At 37.1% G+C, this 19,129-nt stretch overlaps 1 protein-coding gene across 2 annotated transcripts in view; it reads right to left on the minus strand.

The window, feature by feature from the left end:
- LOC148070828 (chemokine-like protein TAFA-1) overlaps nucleotides 1–19,129 on the minus strand; it is a 123,857-nt gene that overhangs the window by 94,715 nt on the left and 10,013 nt on the right. The gene's annotated exons all lie outside the window — the stretch shown is intronic.

Genomic DNA, 19,129 nt, shown 5'->3' on the forward strand with positions numbered 1-19,129 from the left:
CATTTTCATGGTGTTCTGGATCAGTTTGAAGATTTTTGGAACAGATTTTTTTGGTGAGCTAACACAATTTAAGATTTGTTTTATAAAGTCATGCTAAATGAGCTCCTTGGCAGAGGTATCAAATCTCTAAGTACATTTCTAGCTATTATTTAAACAACGATATAAGAAATGTTTTTTTTAAACTCAAAATGTGTTGCGGTAACTTTAACCCTCGTGTTGTGTCAAACCCCCGACACTGTGTTTGTACTTATGGAAGCCAGTGAGGTCGTTCACCTTGACCAAGAGACTACTCAAGGGATACCAAAAACCCTTTTACTAACTTCAAAACCAGTTTTTTGGTCGCATGTAGTGATGGTCTGTTGAAGCTTCATGAAGCAGTGTCATTGTTTTCAGAGACACTAGATGGCGGTATCTGCACTATTGTCCTTTTTTTTGAACAACTGTTCTAATGAAACATCACATCATTTTAAAAACTGATGGCGCCACCTACTGACCTCTAAACAACATGACACTGTTTCATGAAGCTTCATAAAAGTTGCGTAGTCATCATTAAAATCAGCTCGAGTTCGACTAAATTAGTGATGTTTTTTCTAAATTAAACCAATAAATACAGAAAATATGAATCAAAATAAAAGATATCAAAATGTTTGTGATTTAGGAAAGCAATCCTCACTCACCTCGAGGGCTGCGACTTAACATTGTCTTTCAGACAACAGGAGTCATTTAAAAAGTATGATCCAAAAATCCCCAGTTTTCAAGGTCTAACTCTAAAACGACAGCCTTTACCTCCTGCGCACCTCAACAAGACTGATCGTCAAAGACAGTCGATGAATATGTCATCAACCTTGAAGCAAACTTGTGGCGTCGTTTAGCATCCGGTCCAATCGTTTTTTTCTCACACAGCATTTTGTGGGGAAAAAAAAAAAAAAAGTCAAAACGAGACAATCTGCCACCTGTGTCACTTCCAAATTGTACTCTGTAATCAATCCGGGCGAAACTAGTCACAGGGGAAGCAATTTGACAGCTGGAGATGATAAACACGCCGCGAGCAAAAGGAACGCATGAATTACAACGGATGAATTAAAGAGAAAACATCGTGTTTGCAGGGAGATTCTCAAACACGAGCGGCGGCGGAGAGGAGTTTTGGAACAGTCGAACATTGAAAGTGACGTTCAGCTCGAGAGTGTTTGGGCTCAGAACCGTGTGTTCAAATACAGCCGCTGAGAGACGCTCAGATCTCAACCGCACAATTGCACAGGAATCTCTTCGCTCTTCAGGAATGTCCTCTTATCTGTCAGGAAAATGTCATCTATAATTCAAATTGCAGGGTGACATTGAGCCGCCGCACAGATGGGAACATCTACCGACGATTATGGAGAGTTGATGAGAAAGAAAACGTGGAAAAGTGTTACAAACAAATGACATTGTTGCATTTTTTACTCTTATAAGAAAATAAACCTAGGGAAAAAAAAAGGTTTTCCATGTTTTTCTTTTCTATGTTCTTTCTCTCTGCCTCCCGTCTGAGACTTCAGGCTTCCACCTGCCGAGTGAGTATTATTCTCTTCCACATTCAGTACTTCACACAGCACTGCTACCCACTGCATACATGACTGACACTCCATCCTACCTGTCAAACATTTGTTTGGTTTTGTTCACTCTAACTCTTTTTTAATATACATTTCAATGTATTTGTTAATTTCCCATTCCATGTGTTTCTTTCTTTGCTACTAATATATTCTACCCATCCATCCATCGATCCATCCATCCATCTATCCATACACCTATCCATCCATCATCTATCTATCTATCTATCTATCTATCTATCTATCTATCTATCTATCTATCTATCTATCTATCTATCTATCTATCTATCTATCTATCTATCTATCTATCTATCTATCTATCTATCTATCTATCTATCTATCTATCTATCTATCTATCTATCTATCTATCTATCTATCTATCTATCTATCTATCTATCTATCTATCTATCTATCTATCTATCTATCTATCTATCTATCTATCTATCTATCTATCTATCTATCTATCTATCTATCTATCTATCTATCTATCTATCTATCTATCTATCTATCTATCTATCTATCTATCTATCTATCTATCTATCTATCTATCTATCTATCTATCTATCTATCTATCTATCTATCTATCTATCTATCTATCTATCTATCTATCTATCTATCTATCTATCTATCTATCTATCTATCTATCTATCTATCTATCTATCTATCTATCTATCTATCTATCTATCTATCTATCTATCTATCTATCTATCTATCTATCTATCTATCTATCTATCTATCTATCTATCTATCTATCTATCTATCTATCTATCTATCTATCTATCTATCTATCTATCTATCTATCTATCTATCTATCTATCTATCTATCTATCTATCTATCTATCTATCTATCTATCTATCTATCTATCTATCTATCTATCTATCTATCTATCTATCTATCTATCTATCTATCTATCTATCTATCTATCTATCTATCTATCTATCTATCTATCTATCTATCTATCTATCTATCTATCTATCTATCTATCTATCTATCTATCTATCTATCTATCTATCTATCTATCTATCTATCTATCTATCTATCTATCTATCTATCTATCTATCTATCTATCTATCTATCTATCTATCTATCTATCTATCTATCTATCTATCTATCTATCTATCTATCTATCTATCTATCTATCTATCTATCTATCTATCTATCTATCTATCTATCTATCTATCTATCTATCTATCTATCTATCTATCTATCTATCTATCTATCTATCTATCTATCTATCTATCTATCTATCTATCTATCTATCTATCTATCTATCTATCTATCTATCTATCTATCTATCTATCTATCTATCTATCTATCTATCTATCTATCTATCTATCTATCTATCTATCTATCTATCTATCTATCTATCTATCTATCTATCTATCTATCTATCTATCTATCTATCTATCTATCTATCTATCTATCTATCTATCTATCTATCTATCTATCTATCTATCTATCTATCTATCTATCTATCTATCTATCTATCTATCTATCTATCTATCTATCTATCTATCTATCTATCTATCTATCTATCTATCTATCTATCTATCTATCTATCTATCTATCTATCTATCTATCTATCTATCTATCTATCTATCTATCTATCTATCTATCTATCTATCTATCTATCTATCTATCTATCTATCTATCTATCTATCTATCTATCTATCTATCTATCTATCTATCTATCTATCTATCTATCTATCTATCTATCTATCTATCTATCTATCTATCTATCTATCTATCTATCTATCTATCTATCTATCTATCTATCTATCTATCTATCTATCTATCTATCTATCTATCTATCTATCTATCTATCTATCTATCTATCTATCTATCTATCTATCTATCTATCTATCTATCTATCTATCTATCTATCTATCTATCTATCTATCTATCTGTCTATCTGTCTATCTGTCTATCTATCTATCTATCTATCCGTCTATCCGTCTATCCATCCATCCATCAATCCATCCATCCATCCATCCATCCATCCATCCATCCATCCATCCATCCATCCATCCATCCATCCATCCATTATTATAATATACCTTGTATAAGGGTGTGTTGAGTGATGCTTCCATAAAGCAGCAATACCTAAAGTTTTATGTCATTTCTTTCATTTGTTTTCTTTAATTATTGGTTTCAGTTCATTTTTAAGTGAATACGAATTGGTGGTGATAATACATAATGACATTGTAGAACATTGATTTATAACTTTGTGTCTGTGGTTTTGAGTTTATCGACGGACATTTAAATGAAAAATAGACAATGTATTATTATTTTATTCTGGGGGTTTATTTCCCACAAACTCTTTGTGTAACTGAAACTTTTTGAAATATCTATGAACCATTTGTCTGATACAGTCATGAAACTCCAGAGAAAGGCTGTCTCCTCTGATTCATGGAAATATCAACTATGTATTATCATTTCCGCTCTATATGCTTCCACTTTGCTCTCTAACTCCGTCCACTCCTCCGGTTAAGAACCTGGCGAGACTATTTGTTCAGTCCATTAGGGCTTGATGAATTGGATTTAGACCAGCAAACTGATCTCACTGGCTACTCGTCTCCAAACTCACGCAGCATCTCATCGCCGGCGTTAAGATCTTCACACGAGCAGCTCAGTAAACATTTGGTGAATACCGTTTGTTTTGCTTCCTTCAGATGTGAAAGCCTGTGATGTCGTAAATGCAACCTTGAAACAAAAGTTTCCTGGCATGAGCTACCACATGCTGCTTCGTCTCAGAAGAGCGAAAGAATGTTGAACAGTATTTACAAATGTCAATATGAGACTAATCCTTCTGTTTGTTTGATTAAAATCAAACATTAGCCTCCAAGGAGTTTCAGAAATAAATTATGTCCCAAAAAATCAGCTTCTTCTGAAGTTTCTTTAATGTAAATGATTGCAGATTATAAATCGTTCAGTCCAACTTAACCCACTAAAATGCATCACCAGAGTTGTTTATACGATTAAATGTTAGCAGTCATCGTTCCTCCTGTTTTAATCCAGTATTGCAGCAGGTTTAGTTCCAGTCACACTTGTGTCATCTTTTATATCAGCATTCACGATCAAACATCTTCATCGTAGCATCAGATGCTCACGCAACAATTACATATTTTACCCATTTCTTTGAGTCATTGCAATGCATTTATTATATGCTTTATGTGGTTTGATTTATTGATTATTTCTGACATGGAGTTTTTTGTACGCCCTGCAATACATGAATGAAATGAGAAAATGCAACATCGTACACCAATTATTCAACATTGCCTAATGCTTTGTATATCTGGGATAATTATAATGTTCCTTTCTTTTGTTCATTTTAAAATACTTGGCTGGCCGAGTGTGAAAATGTTGAATTAATTAATTATTGTAAATTTAAAAAAAATACTTATTTTAGATTGGTTGAGTGTGAAAATTATAAATAAAATGATATGTTAATGATTTGCATTACACTAAACTGGTCATATACAATTATTTGAAAAGAATAAGCATCAAAAAAATGTTGTGAAACACAACTTTTTCCAACCGTGCATGAAAAAAAATTAAATAAAGAGATCCAAATATGATATTTGATGTAGGTCAGGTTACAAACCCTCCATCCATGTGTAGACAAGGCTTAACGTGTTTTGCCATGAGTTTGTTGACTTTAAACTTTTGTTCAGTTGAATCACAACAATCAAGTTGATCATCATATTATTACTTTGTTAACTTTCCCAGCCATTAAAATGCCTTCTAAAAATGAATTTCATCTGAATAATGTACCATAAAAATTGTTCAGGATTTAGAAAAACCATGGGTAACACTTTAGAATGGGGAACACATATTAACTATTACTAATCTACTTATTTATACTTGTATTGACAGAAAATTAACTACTTATCAACCATTATGAAGTAATAACTTAAACTTTGTTCATTGTGACTCTATTATACCCTTAATAACATGATAATAAGGAGTTCACGCTGAACAACACCTTAATTACTTACTTATTACAAACAGGAAATAAAGATGTAATTCAAATAAAACTAGCTTCTCTCTATTTACCCCTTGTTAGATGTAATAAACAAGAGAAAATGAATTATAATACTGTCTCTTTTAAAGTGAAAAAAAAAGCCAAACATGTAGTAGTGTAATAATATTAATAGATTCCCTATTACTCAGAAATAAGTATTTGAAATTGTGAATGTTTACTATTTTAAAGTGGCAGCATATTCATACTTCAGTCAAAAGTATTAACAGTTATGATGTCAAAAATGTTTGACACCCTTACAGCCTTTTACTACTGGGGGCAAATCACAAATGTAATATTAAGAGCATCCTCATTACCGTACATATTTTTAATTGAAAACTAACTGCTATATGCTATTGTTATTGGTATACTATTATTTTCTTTACAAGAAACACTATGATTAAAAGTATTTTTTTTTATCTCATGTTACTAACATATAATAAGGGGTAAATAAAGAGATGCTAGTTTTATTTTAATCACTTTTATTTTCTGTTTATAAGCATTAATAAAGGTTTTGTTCCGTGTGAACTCCTCATTATCATGTTATTAAAGGTAGAAAATATTCACAATGAACAAGGTGTGAGTTAGTGCTTTATAATGGTTAATACACGGTTAATTTACTGTTAATACACATATAAATAAGTAGCTGAGTAATAGTTAATAAAGTGTTACCAAACCATGATTTGTTAAGATCATTTAATCGTGTTCAAACATGTGTTGCACCTTTAAACCTTTTCGGGGCTTGAACTAATCGAGAGATAAAAACTTCTTGTTAGCCGTTTGTACCACAATGCATATTTTATTAAGGAGCTCCAGGACGAGCAATAAATGATCGTTGAATTTTTTGTTTTAAGGTTCTAACCAAGCAAACCCTCCACAGAGCCACAAGCCAGGCTCTACCCTCTCCCACCAGGGATTAGCTGCTGTCTGTTGCCCGCGGTGAAATGTGTAATCTGCTATCTGAGGTGGGAGGAGAACGAGGGAGGAAGAAGGGTGGCGGGGTGGGAGCACGCCATTAATGTCTAACCTTTTAAAAATGGATTTGCAAGTGTGACGAGATAAGGGCCGGATGTGATCCTGGAAATGTCGCCAATCTGTGACAAGAAGAAGGGGAGGGTGGGGTTTCTGGGGGGAGAAACGGAAGATGTTGCTTTCATCTGTGGACAAGATTATCTCGGCACTTTGCTCTTATGTGATCAACACATTAAGTCTGAAAAGAGATATGAGGTTAAAGATTAAACAATATCAAATAACCTTTTTTTTTAAAAAAAAAAACAACCAAAAGCTCAGTTTTCCTCGCAGAGGAAGTGAAACTCTGACTAGAATCTGTGGAAATCGTGCATCCGTGAAACTTTTTTTTTTTTTAATGGTCATTTCTCAGCAGGCGTCGACACAGGAACTCCTCCACTGTCACCTATCGTCCTCCCTGGTCACATCTACACTGTTCATGGTCTTCTCCACATGAGCTGTCCCTCTGATATACTTGTGTCTAATCTTGTTCTGTCCATTCAGCCTCAGCACATCATAGCCGTGAGCACAGCAGGAAAGTTTCTCAATCCATCAGCACACGAGGAACGTGTGAGCGTTATGTCAAACTTCCATCAACCGTCATTTGCGATTATTATTATATATTTTCCCATTTCTATTCATGGGATGGCAGGTTTTTTTTTGTCACTTTCATTTTAAAGTGCTGCAGAAATACATTTCTAACTATGACTCTGACTCATCTGATGGTCCCCTTTCTCTTATTCCTCACCTGATATCAGAGGTCAGTCGATTATCCAATTTCCCTCAATAACACAGATCTTTTAATATTTCAGCGTTTATTACATTTGGAGCTTGTTTCTTTCGTGCTCTTGGATTATTCTTCTGATCGTATTTTTCTTGTCCTGGTTTTGGCCCCTGTGTATTCATACACTTATCTCACAATACTGTTTGATAATATAAATACAGATCACGATACAATATATTTAAATCATGCATCATTTATTAAACGATTTCAGAGGACACTGAGTTTTAGTGAAACTTCTGTTCAACCCTCTTTTTCGATTCAATTATTATCACTGTAAAACAAAATATGCCCAAACATTCTGGAGTCAACTGTATCCTCTGGTCCTCAGTAATTAGCAGGATTTTCTTATTCCTGTTCTCCTCGGTATTCGATTTTTTCCCCCCTTTGTTTCCCTTGTCAAAGGGAAATATACCCAAATATTTCACATAATTTCACGGGCAATTCTTATTGAAATAATCTCGGATTCTCTTAGAATGTTTGGGAACAGATGAAGTCAATGAGTCATGCATTTCCCTCCCAAAGATAAGTCGTTTTGCGTCTTTGAATGAATATAATTAAACAGCATTGAAGCCACAGTCTTGGGTGACAGTGTGCAGGCCTTGTGTAGTGAACGAGATGACGCAACCTGAGAACATTGACTATAACATTTTCATCTGTATCTTTACTTTCTGTCAGTTTTTTTTCAACAAGAATTGCCTATGGGTCAATGAAATGTTGTTGAGGGCACCCTGTCACTCTAGAATATGGTAAAAAATGTAAACGCTATGCCTTGACTGCTTCCTGTCAAAGCAGGTCTCGGAGTGTTGATGTGTGGCTGATATCTGTTACACGTGATGCCTCGTATTTTTGGAGGTTCGTGTTTGGATTCTTCTAAAATAAAGCAGCATTAACTCATTTTGTAAATCCTTTTTAAAATGTTCAAAATGATGAACCTATTGAAATTTTACATCAACATCCTAAAATGTTTTCTCTCTTAAAAGGCCACTGAAATGTTGATTTAAGGGTCTCTTAGATCTTTGACCTCTATTGTACTCATCAGTATGGGTCTGACTGCTGTTTTTTCTTGAGATTAAATCTTGTTTACCATAACCAAACCCACTCTGCTGTGGTGGGTCATGCATCAAGGTTTGTCACCCAGCATCATCAATCCAGGAAATCACCACCTCCAAGGGACATGTATAAAAAAAAATCTGGGCATCCTTCGCTGCTGCAGGAGAGGCGAAGATCATTATTACATCATAATGGGCTCTGCTCTCGTAAGCTCTTGTTTGTCGAGATCTCAGACGGGGGAGTACTTTATAAAGTAATAACTAGTGATGGGCTGATGGAGCTTCATGAAGCAGTGTTGTTGAGAGGTACTTCTTTCATGTTGTTTAGACGTCAGTAGGTGGCGCCACCATTTAAAAAAATGATATGATGTTTCATTGGAACAGAGGAAGAAAGCAAAATAATGCAGAGACTGACATCAAGTGGACTCTGAACTCACGTTTCAAGAATTATTTCTAACCATCCGGATTTCCGGATCATTATTTAATTAAATTGAATTTCATTTAAATGTATTGTTTTTTTATTTGTATTCATCTCTTTCTATTAAATTTATATGACACCGTTTTTTAAATCTATAATAATACCATTAATACCATTCTGGCATTCTGTACTTGATTTTCCTGCAACTCCTGTGTTATTCTCAGTTTTATCTTGACCTTTAAAGTATATATTTTAGTGAGTATTGCTTTGATTGTTTAAGCGCTTTGTGACCCCGGTCTGGAAAAGCGCTATATAAATACAAATTTCTTACTTACTTTCTTACCTCAAAAAATTTCTGTGTTATGTTTTCAAATCTGGAAATAAAAGTTTTGTGTTCTGATTCTGATTGACTTCCTCATATTCATATTCATCTCTGGACTTGTCATGAACATTGTGTTTCCTTTATATATACTGTAACTAGTTTAGCTACTAGTATAGCTAGTAAGTATTAGCTAAATTAAAAAAAAAAAATCAGCAGCATTTATGTAAAGCACTAATTATTTGTAAATTAATTAAAGATCTTGTGCCTTTTGTTGTGAATAATTATGTTCAAACCATGATGGGTCCGGTCTCGACTCCAGACTCAGATGCAGAGGTGGAAAATAATAGGTTCTTTCCGAACACTCATCATCGTCTAGTCACAGTCACGACTCTCAATCTGACGTTTCACCTTCACATCTGCCGTCTGGCGGCAAGACGTGCATAAGAGAAGAAGACATACATGAGCATCTCTTTTGCTGATGGATTTTTTTGTGAGCTTCATCTGTTTTGGGGCTGTGGGGAAGCAGTGGGGCGTTCTCACCACGTCAGGGCCCCCGAAGTGTATGTTTCTGCAGCAATGTTATTACAAATATGGATGAATCACACAAGAGCGTCGACAGGCAGCCAACATGGCAATTTGTTGTATTTTTTTCTCTCGGCTCCTCAGCGAATGAGAAATGTCACCCACAGCTGGAGATGGGGTGGGCTTCGGGGGGTACATATTCAAAGTACCGTGACACTTTGTTCCACAGCAGTAATGCAGTTTGTGGTTTTCACCAGAGGGGACGGAATTAAAGGAGAAGAAGCAAACATGGGCTTGAAGTAAAGCAGATTAGAGGAGTGATGTAATGCACGGTACCTTATCTAATACATCAACAATGCCGAATTTAAACAGTTGTATCACCAGAGAACAACTTTGTGAACACATTATAAAGCACTTCGCCTGCCCCTCAAGGGAAAACTGTGTTTGGTTAAAAACAATCAATTTAAACATTTAAGATGACTCATTAGACCAATCAGTTGGTACATGCTTGTTTTAGAAGGTGATTGGAGTGCATCCTGTTCTTCAAAAAAGAGAATAAATACAGCCTTTTCATAGTCAACATTCTTAGCACCGATCTTATGGCGGTGAATGTCTTTTTGTACATCGAAGCTGCACCAGTGTGGTAATTATTTAACACCTACGAAGAATTTCTCTATTGACATTTAGGTGTTGCTGTTCTTTTATTTTAATGAGGTCCACTTTCTGCTTCCTGTTTTCCTGATCTTGTCACATCAGCATTAACCGCCTAATTTATCCAGAACCAACATGCTCTTACCTTGCACCATTTTTGAATCATCCTGTTTTAGTTTACGCTAATACTGTCGTATTTCCACTTTCTACTCCACTTCTCTTGGATGACGAAGGCAACCATGATTTCAAAGCATTTCTTTCTTTCTTGAATACAACCTTTTTACCTCTTGAATCTGATCACCGCCTCAAGTTGTTTGTTTCCAACAGCTATTTCAGGAAGTGGTATTGTTTTGACCAGACACGGCAGCTCCTCAAGTCCAAAGGAATTATTAGACGGCAGTCATCGTGATGGATTTATCGCCCACGGACATGATATTTTCCGGGTATTTCACTTAGTTCAAAACATCTTTTTTTGATTTCTTCTTTTGACATATGACTCACGGTGGCTTACTGCCTTCGGTATGACATATGATTCACAGAGGGCTACCTGGAAACAAGACTTCACCCGACAACTCAGAGCCTAAATCCTGCCTCTGCTTGACAAAATTATTCACTTGTCTTTTTGTCACATGAGTTTGCTGTGGATATGAAGGTGCCTCGGCAGATGGTCACTGTTGACCTCGACCATCCCACACTATGTGAAGCTGTGAGCTAAACCTATTGATAGTTGTGCGGGATCAGCTGGTTTTTTCAAATGTTTTGAGTCCAGAACATTAAATTTCCTCCATTGTTGTGGACTCCAAAGAGGTGTTGCATCCCTGTTGGAATATTTGGCGGTAAGGCTTCGCTGCCATTCGTCAAGTTCTATAATTTCCATTTGAGCAGGAAACACTTGATAATTATTAATATCATAGTTAGAAACGTATGAATCCTATTTAAAAAATGTCAACCTGTGGGCTAATACAGCGACACGTTTCCTTGTTGAAAGCCTTTTCGAATGCGTTTGACTGTAACTTTTCATCAAGGTTTTCACATCTTTGGGAGTTGGAGTAAGTGTGAAAATAAAGAGGGGACATTGTCAAGGATAAGAAGGAACACAATCGGTAATAAAGATAGCAAGGTCACACTTTTAGTAGAAGCAATCCAAACCAGGATCTCATATTTTTTAAATATTTAGTACTTATTAATATGCTGTACTTGTCGGAGTTCCCCGCAAATACCAGCACCAGAGAGATTTGGAAGAACATTGGACAACTGCTAGCTGCAAGGGAGGAGGATTCCTGCGATACACTGCACCATCCTTTGATCTGGAATCAGTTTCAATACCCTTAGAAATAGTGGAGCACCAGGAATTCTTGTGCTTGGTCTGGCCGACAGCACCTCAGAGCTGTACCAACAGAGAATAAGAACGCAGCGTCTGACTTGGCTTGAAGTGGTCTCAGTATGTTTGTACCGTGTGCACATTGTGGACTCAGTGTTGAGCCCAAGTGTCTGCAACCCACGACTCCAAAGCCCACTAAGGCTCTTTGATCCACTCACACAGTTCACAGGGTCAGGGAAATATGCCGTTGATGCATTTCAAAAAATTCCAAGGCAGGCAAGTTTTTAATGAAAAACAAGCATTATAGTTGTGTACGAGTAATGTACGAGTGTGACGATTTTTTTTTTCAAGAGTGCAAACAAATTTGTCGTTTTCAGTACTAAATACAAAAATGAAGCATTTTTCAAATTATCTAATTGATGGAATAAGATTATAACGTGAAAGGAAAACATGTACATCCATAATTATAATCAGATGATCGCAGGATTCGCAGGTTAAAATGCGGTGGCTCAGTCACATGTCTGCTACAGTATTTATCCAATCAATTATTTGAGTAAATATATCTTTGTGTAGGTCTCACTGTTGTACTTCTTTAAAGCATTCCCATCTAACATGATTTGTCAACCAATACTTGCAAGGCGTGTTTTTCCAATCAAATTGAAAGCAGGTCTGAAGGTGCAGTATTGAAAAAAGGAGATTGGCTAATAAAAAAAATAAGCGGTTGATTAATATTACATTCCTGCAAGCAAACGTTAACCCTAGTGTGCCGAGATAATTGAAGTCAAACATTTCGCTAAAATCCACAGAGAAAACGAGAGGAACAATGGAATTCGAAATCAGAGCGGAGACGGATGAGGCGCACAGTTAATAGGCAAGAGAGGTGACCAGCGAAGATGGAAAGGGAGAGGAGAGCGAGCGAGCGAGTAAGCGAGGGAGAAAGATCCTCCAGGTCATTAGGCGACAGACAGACGTACGCAAGTGCCACCTCATCCTTCATTCCCCGGCTCGCTCCTGGCCAGCGAAGAGAGAGGGGAAGACAGTATGAAGCTATTGAGCAAGTGCACCTGACATGTTCTGGAGAAATCCCTCCAAATGAAGATACATCGCACAGACAGCTGATTCTAATTGTCCGCTTACTTCTCCTGGTTGTCACCGTTCCGGCTTTTTACATAAGAGTTTTGCCTTTTCGCTTGTGTGTCCGTCTCTGATTAAGTGTAAACTGTGACATCCCGAGCTGTCAGGGATTATTAGAGTTCAGGCTGGCAACTGTGTTCCTGCCAAAAAAAGAAGAGGCACTGCAGATATGGATGTCCAATGCAGATCAGGACGACTATATCAGGTAATGCTGACGGTGCGGAGCGGGCGGCGACCGGACCATCAATCATTCAGTCGACAAGGTGGGACAAGAGGATTTTTGTTTCCATGATTTCAAACGTAAGATCTTTTTTTTCGTCGTCCCAAAAGGGGCTCGGATTAAATATTCACCTCTAGTCTCCTTGACAACACACTAGATATGTGCATCTCAAATTGTACTCATGATATGGAAGCAATGTAAAAAAAGAGTGTCTTGGCTGTTGTGAATGCAGTATTAAATTCCAGGCTGGGGGGGTGGGAGGGGGGGTAGGGAGATTTGTCGTGATGAATATTTCACATCCTAAAACTTAAATGAAGCGAGCCTTTATTCAGACCTGAGGTAAAACTTGGAATTCAAAATCAATCATTCATTCAGCGCAGACTGAGGTGGGTCAAAAGAAGGGCCAAAAGCGATGAAATATTCACTTCCCTCTCACGTCCTATTGAAGAAGACATATAGGCAGGATAGCATTAGCATTTGGCTATTCCATGAAATGGGATTAAAAAAAAGGGGGACCCTTGACTTATATGTCTCTTTGTTTCATCTGAGATTGCCTCAAAATATTTGTCTAAATATATTTAAGCTTGCAACATGTTTGTCAAGTTGGTAATTGGGGGGGGGGGGGGACACCCTGGACAGCTCTCCAGTGAACTCACAACAGGCTCACCCATTGTCCCTCTTCCTCTCCGTCTCCCACATGAGACCCAGTGCCTCACCTCTTTTCGGGGTACATAATAAACATGCTGCTGGATCCAGAATCTTCTACACTGTGCCTGGATAGTGCCACCGGATCCAGATCCCTCTCCTTGGCCTTGTCTGGATTCTGCTGTCCTGCTCTACAGTCTGGTTCTGCTCTAGATTTCTGTCTGTTAAAAGGAAGTGTTTTTCTTTTCTCTTACACAGTTGTGTTAGTTTAAACTGTTAAGTGCCTTTAAAAGATTTACCCTTAAATAAAATTAAATACAATTTTAAACATTATCTTTTTTCTACCATTAATATATATATATATATATATATTTCTCTTTGTTCTTGTTCTTATTTTATTTTGATTATTTTTCATGAAAAATTGCTGTATTTGCTGTGGATAATAATTTAGAAAAAAAGAAAAATTCCCGAAGGAGACCTCCTTCTACCTGCCTACCTATATATACCATGTGTGTGTGTGTGTATAGATGTGTGTTTTGCTAAGCGTTTGTAGGGGTTAAAGGCTTTGGAAGTCATTGATAAATTATTAAAAACCTTTAGAAATCCACGTGGAACTTCAAGAAAATCGTATTTCTCAGTGTAGCCTGGCATTGTTTATAGCAGTATTTGAGTCCTGACATGAACATGTTTTGTTCCTAGCCGCTCTGATGAAGTAACAATCGATGTGTGTCGATGGCACAAAGTTGCCCTCCATCGAGTGATTTGTCGCCACAAAACACACAGTCATAACTAATGAGTCAACTGTGGGAAAAACACAGAAAAGTAAATGAGTAAAATGTTTTGGTTCAAATGAGAGACTGAAGTGGGTAAACAAAACAAAGGATGACTAACATTTGTGCCCTGCAGTGGTTTTAAATGATGCCACGAAGTAGCTCTGCTGCATCACAATTACCTCGGAGGAACGTTTCCGTTGCTCTATTACCATAAGCAAGCCGTTTCCCTTCAGCGAGGAGAAGTTGAGGAGCTGCAGGGCGGCGGAGGTGACGGCGAAACGGCATAAGATATATTATGAATAAAGATGGAGATGATCCATAACATGTGCTCTTCTGCTGTCTGAAAAACATTGGATACGGTTCTGAGTATGTTAATAAGTCCAGATGTTTTGCTTCAGAATTTGAAACGTTTGGATGATCCATAGTTCAGGGCTTTGATACCACAAAAATGAAAGTCTCTGTGAAATGTGAAAGTCGTGCCACAGGTGCATCAGAGCGGGTCATAGACACGGTGATTCAGCTATGAAATGCAGAGATACGTTTTATCTGTAATCACACTGGGATCTAAAACTAAATGACTCAGTGTCTTTCTTTGGAGTTTTGAAAACCTTGGCCTGCGTCATCCACTCTCACAGAGACGTACAAGTTTGTCTGAGTGCGAAGACTTGATTGTGTCGAGAGCAAATGCAACAAGAGAGCGAGGGCTGAGTCACTGAACTTAATATCAACTTCCACCAGAGGCATCAGAGTTGTGTATATTTCGTGTTACATAAGATAGTGATGGTCTGATGAAGCTTCATGAAACAGTGTCATTATTTTAAGAGGCCACTAGATGGTGGTATCTACATTATTTCCCTTTGTTTTAAACAGCTGTTCTAATGAAACATGACAGTGATGGCGCCACCTACTGACCTCTAAACAACATGACAATGCTTCATGAAGCTTCAAATAATCATATTCACTTCAGATCAGATCAAGGAAGTGAAGACGCAAATTTATTTATTTTATTTTATTTGCCAAAATGGCTGTTAAATGCTGAATAAGGAAACCTAATTGCATTTTCTATCTGAAGAAAGATATGAATGCAGTCAGTCAGTCTAACCTTGAAGACTCTCAGTGCAGAAATCTACCCCATGAGTCTGAGCAAATCTGGCAATTTTTTTTTTTACTGTAGACACCTATACTGAAGTACATTTTATTCCAAATATATATATTTAATAGTGATGGATTGTTAAAGCAGCTCTATGGGATTTTTATTCGAGCGACGCCAGTGGACTAAAGTGGTAGTGTTTGGCCCGACGGGAGACCACATTTCCCATGAGCACTCGCTAAACGTCGCAAAAGTTGCCATGTCCCGGTTTGCAGCAGTTGGACGAATTTTCTGTTTCCAGACTTCCATTGTCTGAATGAAGGATGGATATTGATGAGGTAATGAATCAGATTGTGGATAATAAAATATGATATGCGTTATGACGGCTTTGTAAATAACATAACTTTAACTTCTTTTTTGTGCCGTAATTCGCACAAAAAAAGTCACACAAAAACCTCAAGTCAAGGTATATTAGTCATTCAGCTAGTTTTAAGTTGATGTTATTGTAGTACAAAAATATTAAGGTGCCCAAAGCTACCCAGAGCTGCTTTAAGGTTTAAGGAAACGTCAAAAGTTCAGTAGGTATAGTGGCCTTAGAAATGAAGTCATTGTTCCATGAAACCTCATCAACCATCACAAATGTTCCGGTTTTAGGTCTTAAAGAAGGTTGGCCTTTTTTCAGGAACAAACATATAAGAGGAGCGACTTCTTCTCGACCACATCATTGATGACCTGTCCGGAGGGGGATGTTCTGTAGAAGGTTCCTGTCCTCGCCCTCCCTCACCTCTATATAATACAACCATTTCTGAACACGACCATCAATCGAGGGAGAAGGACAAAAAAGAAAAAGTTCCAATCCCACTTCCAGCTCTCCCTCTTCCTCTTTCACCGGCCATAAAGCGCAATGTAATAGGATTCCTCAGCTTTTCCAGTGACTGCTTCCACTATCACACAGACATTTAGGTGCACTAATCCATGACAAATTGTCTCATCTGATCCATGACAAATCGTCTGAGGGGCCGGGAGAGACGAGTAGATGGAGGGGCAGAGTGGTGGGACGGGAGGATGGAGAGGCTTGAGGGGGAATGGGCCGCAGGGGCTGCGAGCGTGAGGACCCCCGCCCGCCCCCCCATCACTCCAGTGATCAGACGGTTATTTCCTCGCTGGAGTCAGAGAGGTTGCGTTCATCCCCCTTGACAGGCTTTGGGATAAATCAAGATGGTGTCTATGATGATGAGCTCTCCACTTAAATCCTCCGTCACAATCCCACGTGGATGTAGATTACACGACTCGGTGAGATGAACACACCGCTGAGTGGAAAATGACAATAATTGTTCTGTATCGACACCAGATGTGAGGAATCATCATTTTCATTTTCACAGTCTTTCTTTTGGATCATTTTTTTAAATGACCTGAGCTGATGTTTTTTTTTTCATGTGCTTGTTTATTTGTCAGTCGATACTGAGGAAGAGGTTATTCAATTTTGGTGCTGGGGACATCTGGATCCTAAATATTTTTGAGGAATAAGTCAAAAGAAGTATTTGAAATGACACTTATTATGATTAAAATTAGATTAGAATATTTCACGGCTGAATTTCTTAAAGAAAAATGAATCTGTTTTTTAAGTGGTTACAAGCATGTGCACAAAATAATCAGGTTTAATATCTCATCAAAATATCTCTGTAAAATGTTACAGAGGGACACTTGAAAAACTAACAAATAACTGTAGTCCAATCATGGAGAGGTTCTCTACAAGGGACATCCATTTTGTACCAGTTTTAGTTGTAATTAAGTAGCACTTAACAAGATTTTTTAAATGAATGCTGATGATGCTTTGACCGGCTGGGAGGAAGGATGGGGGGGTAGACAGATGGATAAGGAGAGGAGTGAGGGAGGATACAGTGAGAGAAAAGAGGAGAGTGTAGGAGGGTCCATGGGGGTGCTGGAGAGAACTTGGGGTCTGATGACGTGGTGAAGATCCTGGATCAGCAGCAGATAAACCGGGTGCCAATCAGAGTTGTAGACAAAATTACAAAATGTATATGAAGAAATATTGCATTAAAATATTCCCAGAAACATTATTTAAATGTATATTTAAGAATGTAGCTATAAAAATCAAGTTGATGTTTCCTGATAGTACATCCAGTTTAAAAGGTTGTGGGGATTTATAAACGTCAAATTTTGTTATGAATACAAGTACATTAAAAGAAGGAATTAAGATCATTTGTGTCGTGTGACAAATTGGACATTATCTCAGACACATCATTATTATCGCTGAAACTTTCTTCATGAAACATTTTCGGATTTCTCAACTACTTGAAAGTTCAATCCCTTCAATTACTGAAAAGGTTGGAACACGCTAGTTTCACAATACTGATTTTTTTCTTTTTTAAAGAAATTCCATAAAAGTTTTGAGAGATTTCAATTTCACCTTTCAGTTGTTCCATTCTTCACGGTCGAGCTGCCACAATAATACTGTAATACTTATAAAAAAAACCTCCCGTCTCCATAGAGGAAGCCAAGCAGCAAGATAATCAACCCAGATTAAAGAAAGAAAAAGTCTTTTTTAACTTGAGTGTTTGTGCCACTGGAACTGAGACGCAGCAGACCGAAGTTAGACAACTATGGAAATGAGTTCCGGAATGAAAGCAGTGAGTTTGGGAGCAGCTGAAGTTTCTTAAACGTCGCCAGAAGAGCGTCATCAATCTTCCAAAGCAGGCCTCCGCTCGACAGGAAAAAAGAAAATCAATTCTTCAGATGTGCATATATGAATTCCAAACTGTCCCCATTCGCAGCGAGACAGCTATCCTGCTTCATTTCTTATTTACCAAACAGGGTTCGCCCCAAAATTAAGAGCTACACGCGACGTTTGAATTTAAACAGCTTATGCAATGAAAGCGGAGGATTTCTTAATTACGGCTCGCGATCGTCTCCCTTTGACCACATTAGCATTTCCCGCTAATCAAACTCATTCCCTGCGTCACAATTCAGCAGAAGCCCAAAGTTAAATAATGGAGTCATTAAAATCATTTCAATTATCATTAAACAGGAAACTAATATTGAGCTTTAATGAGATATTAACAAGTTAACCGCCTCGGTTTTATATGAGAACGCAACGAAAGTCTGCTGCAAGCATGAATTATTGCCGAAGACGCAGATGAGCTTGAAGCAAACATAAAAATAAAGAATTAAAATAAGAGCTGAATATTACATGAGCTGCTATTTTCAGGGCAGAATGAAGCTGGTGACATAAATAGTTGAAAAAAAACGACTCTTGTGTTGTTTTATATGCTTAATGAAACTAATAATTTACTTCTCAAGCCTTTTTATTGTTGTTTAATATGATCTAAAAAGGGAAACATAATATCTTTTCCATCATAATTGAATATGAATTAGTGTTATTTTTATATATAATTATTATAATTAAATACAGTTTAAAAACACCTCTTCAACAGAACCATCACACAAAAACATAGAATATCGTCAAAGAATCATGGATGAGAATTGGCTGCAGAAACAAAAATGAGAAAGCGATTGACAATTTATCAAATGTGGAAAAATCAGCTGAAAAAAAGGTGAATGATTAA

The sequence above is a fragment of the Callionymus lyra genome, chromosome 10 (assembly GCF_982586985.1).
Source record: "Callionymus lyra chromosome 10, fCalLyr1.hap1.1, whole genome shotgun sequence".
NCBI classification, from domain to species: Eukaryota; Metazoa; Chordata; class Actinopteri; order Syngnathiformes; family Callionymidae; genus Callionymus; species Callionymus lyra.